The following is an 11,484-nucleotide window of genomic DNA, read 5'->3' as shown; positions in this document are numbered from 1 at the left end:
AGTTTCACCAAGTTTTCAACTTGGCGAAATGTCGCTGCTTAGTAGTGACTTTGACGGCCCATGCTAAGCGTTAATTTAAATCTCTTCCGCCAAGATCTATCAACTCATGGTAGCAGATGAGTTGGTCGTTTTTGAGGCACTTCCAAGCTAATAGGAAGTTCTCAATGCCATTGAGTTATCTGAGTAACATACGACATGAAAGGAATGAATACCTTCAGTCCTATATTGACAGGTTCCACAAGAAGCTAAACAAGGTGGCTAATACCCCTGAAGATTCAATTCGAACTCTTATTATTGCGGGAGTTCGCATGCAACCGACCTATGGAAGAAACTAAGGACTATAATTCCCTCACCCGCTTCTACAACCTCACTAAGAAATATCTTAGAATTGAAAATTCAGTGGTTGCTTTGAATTGCCACGACCTCAGTCCTTCGACCAGCGTTCCCAGTCAGAAGGAGGAAAACCGAGGAGAGAGTAGTAGAAGGCCTGATCGCAAACGGGCTAATGACGATCAAAGAGAGGGAAAAAAACAGCGGTTTGAGCCCAAGAAATCTTATGCCCAAGTTTCTCATCGCGATCGCGACAAGAATCAGTACACTCCATTGAATGCATCAGTATTAGCTATTCTGGATAAATCAAAAGAAGCTAATCTACTCGAAGAGCCAGAGCCCATGAAAAATCCCACTTCAATAAGAAATAACAAGAAATATTGCCATTATCATCTGGACAATAGGCACCATACCGAAAATGTCGAGCTCTTAAGCAGGCTATTGAAGACCTCATTAAAAAGAAACACTTCAAAGAGTATGTTGATGGTTCAACTCCCATTTGGGAGAAGGGTTAAAAGGACGATGGGAAGAAGCATCGTGGTTGCAAGGGTCTTCATTTTGTAAGGATTATATTTGGAGGACCACACCTCGTGGCGAATTCTTGAGGCGTTCAGGAGAAATAAGCTTGGGAAGCTCGCCATGACCCTATGAGTGTGTTAAACATGGCACAACGATCTACTAAGGTATGCAGAAAGAAGAAGATTACTTTCTCAGAGAAAGATCGATTGCATCACCCTCATGAGGATGCACTCGTCATTGCTGCTGAAATAAGTTGGTGCGAAGTCCACAAAATGTTCGTGGATAATGGAAACGTTGTGAACATCTTATTTCAGCGAGAATTCGAGGAAATGAAATTAAAAGAGGCAAATCTGAAACTTGCCTCTATCCCCTTTTATGGCTTTACAGGGGATCATCTGATTCCCAAGGGAATGATTGCAGTTCCTATCACTTTAGGTGAGACCTATGTGACCAAGATGACAGAATTTCTAGTGGTAGACTGTCTATCTGCTTTCAATGGCATATTGAGACTTTAGAACTTCAAAGTTGTCACCTTCATCTATCATCTGAAGATGAAACTTCCCACTCCAACAGGGTGTGGGGAGGTCAAAGGGTCAGCATGAATCTCGTAACTGTTATGTAAGAGCAGTGTAGATGACATACAGGGAAAGGGAAGCCAGTAAGGTTTCTCGAGCAAGCTATGGCGATCAACAGGATCGAACCACAACCAGGTCTAGTGGAAGACAACATAAATCCTTGTGTGCAAGAGGAGTATTCCCACAGTGGGCATATTGAGACTCTATTTGAGGTATCAGTTGACCAAAATGAGTCGACTCGTGTATTGAGAATCGGAAGTAATCTTAGCATTCAACTCGCTACCGACCTAATGAGCTTGCTTAGGCATAATATAGATATTTTTGCATGGATTCATGCTGACATGATCGGGATTAGCCCAACCCAAATGTAATATGTCATGCATTTAACATCGATAGTGAGGTCAAACCAGTTTGCCAGAAAAGAAAAGTCATGGACCCAAAGCGTTATGCTGCTCTTAAGGTTGAGGTGGATAAGTGTCACAGCCCCATCTTACCGGAGGCACGGTCGGGTGGAGTTCACACAGCACCAACCCACTCTTTGTGACTCACTAGGAATATCTTCCCCCCCCCCCCCCCCCCCCCCCCCTCCCTTAAGAGCTAGCCTGATGGTACTCACCATGCTTCCCAATTGACTATAGCCCCTTGGTCTTGGGTTCGAGTGGTGGGGGACGCGAAAGGGGGGAGATATTCCTAGTGAGTCACGAAGAGTGGGTTGGTGCTGTGTGAACTCCACCTGGCCATGCCTTTGATAAGATGGGGCCGTGACAATAAGCTCCTCTCAATTGGGAGGCTCATTACCCGAGTTGGGTTGTCAATCCTGTTTTGGTGAAAAAACCCAACGACAAATGACGAACATATGTTGATTTCACGGATCTCAACAAAGCTTGTCCACTGCCACTTCTGTGCACGAGTTGTTAAGCTTCATGGATGCCTACTCGGGGTATAATTAGATCTCAATGTACACGTCTGATGAGGAGCATACCTCGTTTATCATAGATCGAGGACTGTACTACTATAAAGTCATGCCCTTCGGTTTGAAAAATGCTGGGGCAACCTACCATCATCTGGTTAACTGTATGTTTTTTGAGTAGATCAGAAAGTCAATGGAGGTCTATGTTGATGACATACTGGTCAAGTCGCATGTCATTTCCGATCACATAGCTAACCTCACAGAAATGTTTGATATACTCCAAAGGTATAGAATGAAACTTAATCCTCTTAAATGTTCATTCAGATTATCTTCAAGGAAATTCCTAAGGTATATGGTTAACCATCGAGGAATTGAAGTCAACCCCGAGAAAATCCAAGCTCTCTTAGATATGAAAAGTCCCGCAAATCAAAAGCAAGTTCAGAGCTTGAATGGGAGAATAACAGCTCTTAGTCGCTTCATATCGAGAGCAACAGATCGTTGTTTGCCATTCTTCAATATACTTAATACCAACAAGATATTTGAATGGACTCCAGAGTGTGAGCGAGCCTTCCAGAGCATAAAAGAGCATCTCGAAAAGCCACCTCTTCTGTCCAAGCCCCTTCCTAAGGAAATTTTATTTCTCTAGCTATCCGTTTCTCAGTATGTAGTCAGTGCAACTCTCATTCGAGAAAGGGCAGAATTCAGTGGTGTGACGCCCACTTTGAGGTACATAGCTTATCCATGTTTACTTGCCTTTAAATGTTGTTGGTTAGCCCTTAGTTAAGTTGGTAGGGTGATATTGTAGTGTGGTTGCCCTGCATTTGGTGAAGACTTGGCGAAGTAGAGAATTATAGACTTTGCCGGGGCAATATACGCTCTGTATTTTTTCACCGAGGTGAAGAAAAATCTTTGTTGGGGTAAAGAGTCGGCTGAATTTTATGTGAAGTTTCTAGAGGGATTTTCCATAGGGGTAAAGTGACCATTCTACCCCTAATTAGCAGGAAAAGTAAGGAGTGAAATGTACAAAAATTTTATGGAGAATGCATTGGAGATGGGGTTGTATTTGTAAAGAATTAAAGGGTAAAGATGGAATTTTCAAGAAAGTGTAAGGGCAAAATGGGAAAGAGTGCTTATTTATATGAGCTAGTAAGGGTTTAGCCTTACAAACCCTCCCATTCTCTACACCCTATACACCACTTCCACTCTCCATTCCTCTCATCTCTCCACCAATTTTCTAAGGGAAGTTGAGGGCTTTTGGTTTGATTTTGATAAGGATTTGATCCTAAGCATTAAAAGGTAAGGATTCTTGCCCTAGTTATGAGATTAATTTATGTTAGTATGGAATTCTTATAGAGTTTATGCTTAGGGTCTGAGAGAAAGAACAAATTACCAAAGATCAAGAGCTTTTCGTGGAACTACTCAAGCATAAGGTAAGTAAATCCAACCTAAGCTAAGATTTAAGTAATCAAATGATTTGATATGCATGTATATGCTTATGAGTTTGAGATTGATTGTTGAGAATGATGCTATTGTTAAGTATATGGCTTTTGATGAGTAGATTTAATCCATGAGAAGTGGAGTTGGTATGATGGTGACCAAGTGAAACTTGGTTGAATTTAGAAAGAATTTGAGTAGAATATTTGAAGTGTATTTTGTTGGCCAGGATTTGTGATGACTCAAGGGAGTTTTACTCCAATTATGGATGGTTTAAGAAAGAAGGAGAATTATAGTTAAAGTAGAATTTAAGTATGCATGATTTAAGTATGCATGCTTGTTGTTTGATGAAATGCCTAAGAGAAACATATGCATGAGTAGAGAAAACTTAATTTTGTGCAACATTGCATATTTGCATTACATGCTTGCACTTAAGAAAGAATTATGAGCATGAGTCATCCACATGCATATATTTGCATATGCATAAGAATTTAAAGAAGAACAAAGAGAAAGAAAGAAAATCACTAAAGAATTAAAGAAAGAAAAGTGCTAAAGAAGAGAAAAGAATAGGTTGTTACGATGGGGAACCCGTGGGTGACAAGAAGAAGAATTCCCATATACACGCCGCCTTAAGTGAGCGACATAAGAAGAAAAAGAATTTGTACGGCCCGTAAGAGTGTATGTGGATGAGGGCTATATTAAGAAGAATTTTCTGCATGCACGTCACCTTAATTGAGTGGCCTAAGAAGAAGAAAGAATTTGTACAATCCGTAAGAGTGCATGTAGATGAGGACTGTACTCACTCACACGGCCAGGGTTCCAAATCCATGCATTAATCGAGTCTGATCGACAAAGAATAAGAAAGAAGAAGAAGAAGAAGAAAGAATGAGAAAGCTTGAGCAAGAAAGAAAAAAAAAAAAAAAGAGCTTGAACAAGTAAGAAAAGAAAAAGAAAGAAAAGAATAGAAAGAAAAGAAAAGAAATAGAAAAGAAGAAAGAAAATGCATTCCTATGAATTACTGCTTGTGCATTTCATTCATGCATGTTACCATGATTTCCATCATGGTTAGTGAGAATAAGAAAGAAAGAACAGAGAGAAAGAAAGAACAGAAAGAAAGAAAGAAAGAACAGTGAGAACACGAAGAGAGAATGAAGAAGAGAAAGAATAGAGTAAGGAAAGAATTCAAGTGAAAATCACGGGGATGGAAGAGTAGAGGATTTACTAACTAAGCAAGTTTGTGCTTACCCCGTTATTTTTCCATGTTTTGCAGGAAATAGGTAAGAAGCGGTCGGATGGACGTCGAGAAGTGAAGAGAAATGGTACCACTGTCCACCGTTGCTAAAGCTTTTGTATATGCTATTTTGTATTATGTAAAGAATTATATGCTAAGTAAAGAGAAAATTTTGGGCCCATATACTTTTCATTCAATAAGTATGCATGTTTTCATAGTATATTTTCTAAGTATACTAGTAGAACAGAAGCTATTACAAGTGACCAGTGTATTACACGAGCAAATGACTGCCAGACGCCAAGACTCGGTATCTAGAGATGGAACGATTAATATATGCTCTACTGATCGCTTTGAGGAAGCTGCAACCTTACTTCCATGCCCACACCATCCATGTTTTAACCAACTACCCACTCGGCCAGGTCCTTTAGAAGCTAGAGGCTTCGGGTAAGTTACTTAAGTGGGCTATGGAACTGAGTCAATTCAATATGCTTTACATATCGAAAATAGCAATTAAAGGGAAGTCTCTTGTTGACTTTATTTCAAAGTTCTCTCATCAACCAAATCGGGAATCCGAAAAGCCAGCTAGTGAAGTTGTCCAAGAAATTGTTCAAAACTTGTCAACCTGGAGGTTTTTACATTGATGGGTCTTCGAATAGGAGAAGAGTCAGAGCTAGTCTTCTGCTTATTAGTCTTGAGGGAACTTGCATTTATAGAGCCCTTAGGTTTGGATTCAAAGCTATGAATAATGAGATCGAATATGAGGCGCTATTTGTTGGTCTACGACTAGCAAGAGAAATGGGATCAGATATGATCGACATTAATAGTGACTCACCGCTGGTTGTCAATAAGATTCTAGGAGAGTATCAAGCCAACAAAGAGAATATGATTAGTTACTTGAAGAAAGCCAAGGTCGTACTTAAGCCCTTCAAGCACTGTACGATCAAGCAAATCTAGAGAGATAGTAATTCTATCGTGGATGCTTTGGTAAAGATAGCCTCATCGCTGGACTCCGATGCTCTGGACAATATTCTAGTCAAGTACATCGAAGCTTCCAACATCAGCTCACCTAATCATGTCGTAGCCACAATTGAATCTGTTTCCTAGATGACTTCGATTATTCAATATCTCAGAGATGGGGTTCTTCCTAACAGCAAGACTAAGGCAAGACTGCTGCGAACTAGAGCTGTTCGTTACACTCTTATTGGAGATTAGTTGTATAAGCGAGGGTTTAGCACTTCCCTCCCTCATGTGTAACGGATGATGAGGCAGACTATATCATGAGATAGATACATGAAGGGATCTGTGGTAATCACACTGCCGTACGATCTCTCGCCAATAAAATTATCTACCAAGGATATTATTGGCCCCTAGCCCCCTACTTCATGAAGATGCCTTCAACTTTGTGAAAAAGTGTGATAAGTGCCAAAGATTCGCGAGCATTCTGCGAGTTCCTTCCCACCAATTAACAACGATAACCAGTCCTTAGCTATTCTCTATGTGGGGAATTAATCTCATCGGACCCATGCCAGCTGGTAAAGGTGGCGTCAACTATGCAGTGGTCGCAATGGATTATTTCACTAAGTAGGTTTAAGCAGAGTCTTTGGCTGCGATCATTACAAGGAAGCTTAAAGACTTCGTCTTCAAGAACATAGTGTGTCGCTATAGGATTCCTCACACACTCATCTTTGATAACAGGAAATAGTTTGATAATGAAGAATTCAAGCAATTTTGCGAAGAGCTGGGGATTCATAAGAAGTTCACCTCAGTAGCAAGACCGTAAGCTAATGGTCAAGTTGAAGCTGTCAACAAGACTATCAAGCACACATTGAAGGTCAACCTTGGCGCAGCCAAGGGTAATTAGGCCGATGATCTCCCAGAAGTTCTATGGGCATATAGAACGACTCTAAGAACCTCTACTTTGGAAACACCCTTCTCGCTAGCATATGGCTGCGAGCCAATGGTCCTAGTGGACGTGAGAGATGGTTCACTTCGGAGAGAGTCCTACAATGAAATAGACAATGAAGCACTCGTACATGCAAGTCTGGACTTAGTTGAAAAAAACCGCGACAAGGCTCGATTAAGGATAGCTTCCTACCAGTAGCCGGCAAAAAGATTCTTTGACTCTAAAGTCAAGAGAAGAGACTTCAGGGTTGGCAACCTGATGTTAAAAGAAGTCATTCTCAGTACAAGAGAACCAAGTGCGGGGGTATTGGGACCAATTGGGAAAGCCTATATCATGTCGCTAAGGTGATACAACTTGGAACGTATCACCTCAAAAGACTTAATGGTTTTGAAGTACTGTGAGCTTGGAATGCTGAGCATCTTCAACCTTATTATCAGCAATTCCGAACTCGTTTATAGCTTGATCATTTTTTACTTGTAAAGTTTTCATTGTTGTAAATTCTATGAATAAGATTATTCCAATTCTTCTTAAAGAATTACTTGTGTCGTAATCTCAAGTTTGTAATAATCTTGTTATTTATAACGTTTTACAAGTTTTATGATTAGATATGCTATATCTATTTTGTGAAGGACTTGAGTTATAAAAGTGCTATCACAAGTGGTCAAAAGTTCCTTTTGCATATTTGAAAATTATTTACAAGGGACAACCAGGAGCTATATCAGAAAAAACAACAAGCACCAAAGACTCTATTCGAGCAGAGGAGAAAACGATCACTGGTCTTGATCACCAGGATCCCTGACTTTAGCCACCTCAACCTCTGGGTCGTCCGACTGATCGCCGACCTCTGGTTCGTCCGCTTGATCTTCAAGGACTTTTGTTTCTTACTGATCATCCTTTGGGGCAGGCTCTTACCCTTCTTGCTCATCGGCCTCAACCATAGAAGCAAGGGCAACTTGGTATTCTTCGGGGAGATCAGAGATATCCATGTTAGGATTGTTCAACCGTAAGTTATAAATAGCTTGCAACGCCCAGTGAGCAACCTTCCTCTCCATTTCGAGGTTCTGTTGCTTCATTTGCTCAATCAACGAAGTGATTCGCTCATAAGCCAACTCAAGATCTGTCTGCAGTGCTCTCTTCTCTTTCTCTAAGTTTTCCCATAACTCAATTCAAGTCTTTTTTGCTGCCTTTTTGCGCTTTGAGCCTGCTTGCAGCTCTTTTTCTCTTTGGCCCAACTCTTTAGTGAACTTCGCTATTGTTTGTTAGGGCTCCTTATTGTCGTTCTTTTTCTTCTTGAGCTCGATCTTCTAGAAGTCTGCTGCTCCCAGAGCAAAATTCCTTTCAGTCATGTACACATTCGCCTGAATGTGAGCAGCCTTTGCCTCTGCATTTGAAGGCGCAAGATCTTGCTTCAGTTTGGCAATTTCCTCCTTTATCTCGTGGAGTTTGCCAATAGAGTTGATCTTCATCTTGTTATGGGCCACATCCAGGGGGAGCAAAGACTACATGGAAAGGAGTAAAGAGATAGATTTTTTCTTAAAAAGCTAAAATATCAAATTATATGAAAGAGTTCTCGAAGAAAACAAGTTATTTTACCTGACTTTGCATCTGAACTGTGGTGGCCACCAAGTTGGTAGGTCGAGAGGCCACGTACCTCTCAAAGGTTATGGTGAGTTGGCATTCTAAAAGGATGTAAACCACCAGTCGTAAATGGTTTGGTAGTTGCCCTAGAAGATCCAATACAGACAGGTTAAGCCTTGTAGCGGCGTGAACCCCTTCGACCTATTGCTCGCCTACGTCTTGTTCGCTTGCTTCTCCTTGAGCGGCTGTAGTCCATCCCTTTTTCCCTTACGAGCTCCTGGGGGCAATCGAGGGCCCAGAGCGTCCCTTGAGATCATCCCCGTAGAGAAGAGTTGATAGGACTATAGCCTATCTGGCAATATCCCAAAACCTTCTAGCTCAGATTTGGTTTCCTCTTCAGTGGGTATTGTCTTCCTCTTCTTTGACTTCTGGTCCATGTTTTCTTCCTCGGCGGACGAGCAGCAATAGGCCAGGGAGCTTTTTCATGTCGCTTAGTGGTTTGTTGCCTTTCGGCACCAATTTGTATCCCTTTTACAAGGATATCGCTGGAGGTCGCTCCAGCTGGTCCAATTGGATTAATCCCAGGGAATGCAAACCCCTTAGGCTTCTTCGTCGTCTTTGCAACCTTCGGTGGCATAGTTGCTGCATGGCATAAAGATGCGTCAACAAAGAGAGTTTTCTTTTGTTAAAAAAGATTTAGAGTTTTTCTGTGTAAGAAATACTTATGAGTTGGATCGTCCAAAGATGCGTCAAGATTGAAAAACCTGTACTTCCAAAGGTTGGCAGTAGTCACAAGTAGCCTTGCGTTGCGACTCTAGTCGAGCAATCAACCAAATGCTTCAATGCGGCTGCGATCAACTAGTGCCGACAATCTGGTCGTTTTGTTTCCTGCAAGAAAGCAAAAGATTCGTTAGCCTAATGTATTAAGGAAAAGTTAAAGTTAAAAGATAAGCGATCTGGAAATTAGAAGGAAAATCTATTCGGCTCCTTAAATTTATAGACTCCATTGTACTCGAAGAAAAAATACTTGGTTTCATAAGCCCCAACGTTGCTGGGCTAATCAAATATCCCTCCCTCGATCGTTGATCGCTTGGAAAGGTAGTACAAATCTTTGTCTTTACTCCTTTTTAAGTAATAGGCATGACCGAGTTCCTCTGTTGTTGGCTCGCCGAGGTTGTGTTCGCCAAATACGATTTACATAGCGACCACTATCATATATGCATTTGACATCAACTAGAATGGCACGATCTGGAAGTGGTCGAGGATTGACCTAATGTAAAGGTGAAACGATATCCTCACTCCACATTTAAAGATTACTTTCGAGATTGCGGCCAATCCCTTGGGAGGATCCTGAGCAGTGTGCGACTTGTGTTGGAACACGTTTACGTTGATCGCATATTGGTCAATTGCTCTTTGGATTTTGTCATTTGAAACTGTTGATCGTATCACTTTCTGGGACCCGTCGAGGTGCCCAGTGGTTACGAGCTTCCCTCTCCTGCTATTCTTGCCTCAGGGATGTCCATTGCTCTTAGAGTCTGTAAAGGGGCGACATGTAGAGGTGACTTAAACTCCGTATAAGTTACCTCTTACGACGACTTAGAAGAGTAGAATAACCCTGGTTCCTCTTCCATATTTGCCAAAACCCTAAAAATTCTTAAGAAAGATTTTATGAAGATCTGTGTCCTAAGTTTTGACTCTTAAAAGTGTTTCTTTTCAAACACTACCTAAGAATGTTCATCATCTAAGCCTACCAGACGTTCACACCCACCATTACTGTAAAAACTAAGTTTTTTGACAGGAATGAAAAAGAGAAGAAATTTCTTTACCTCTTAATTGCTGGGAATGAATATTCAGTCATAGTGTTGAGTGCGCATCAACCAGGAAAAGGATGAACTAATCTTTTGAGTGTAAAAACGTTGTTTTTCTCTTTGAAAGTTTGAGTTTTGTGAAAAAAACTTAGAATGGGCTTTGGGTTTTATAAGGTGGAAGACGGCGCTTGTTATAAGCGACGTTTGGGCACGAACGCGTTTCCAGCGATTGATTGTGACCACGTGTCACTAATTTACGCAAAGAGTAACCTTCAATCTTTGCGAAGATCAACTAGCGTTTCTCTTTATTGAAATCACCAAACGCCGGCGTGATTATCTCTTCCACATTAAATGCGCCCTCATCCGCATTTAATGCTTCAAAAGGGAATGTCGTTTCAGCATGGCTTGCATTTAATACTCATGGCTGGCACTTATTGCGCATAGACTGTCTGTCAAATAAAGCTTATTTTATTGACCAAGACAGCTGTCAAACTCAACAGATAACATCTGAGGAGGTTGTTCAAATAAGATATTTTTTTCCACATGTCAAATTCGAATACCAAGCAAAATGATTCTCAATTGTCGACAGCAAAATGTTCTAAGTGTTTTCAGGTCGTGAATGACTGGTAGAGTACGAAACACATTTTCATAGCACTGATTATGATTTGGATCAGGTTACCAGACCTTTGTGAACGATCACGTCCGGTCGCTTGTGTAGTTCTTGAGACCCATGTCACGATCTACACTCAGTTCGTTGGTCGAGTCAAACTATCAGCCTCATGTCGTTTGCAACAATGTGGTTGTTCTCAACTGCTAATTCGGGCTAACACTCCTAGAAACAAGTCAGGTCGTGACATATTCATGAAGTTCTCAAGATTCAATATTTAAACCTTAAGAATTGGGGAACTTTTGTTATACCTAAAAAATCAGGGTTGACGTTGGCCTACGTCAGCAAGCACCAATTAGAGTTTAGGAAGGCTTTGCACCATCCAGGTGCTACCACGTTGCTCCATGACAGAAATAATATGGCTATCACCAACTAACCAGATTCAGGTTTTGCCTATGAGTGACCGAGGACCGCACACATATCCAAGGCCTAGATAATTTGAGGATATTTCCTAAGTTATTAGCCAATGGGAGGCAATAAAGGACTTGCACGACACCTATCCACTTGCAGATTTATAATCATTATCTTG

This window comes from Pistacia vera, unplaced genomic scaffold (genome assembly GCF_008641045.1).
Source record: "Pistacia vera cultivar Batoury unplaced genomic scaffold, PisVer_v2 Contig62, whole genome shotgun sequence".
In the NCBI taxonomy this organism is placed as follows: domain Eukaryota; kingdom Viridiplantae; phylum Streptophyta; class Magnoliopsida; order Sapindales; family Anacardiaceae; genus Pistacia; species Pistacia vera.
This window is presented reverse-complemented; position numbering follows the sequence as displayed.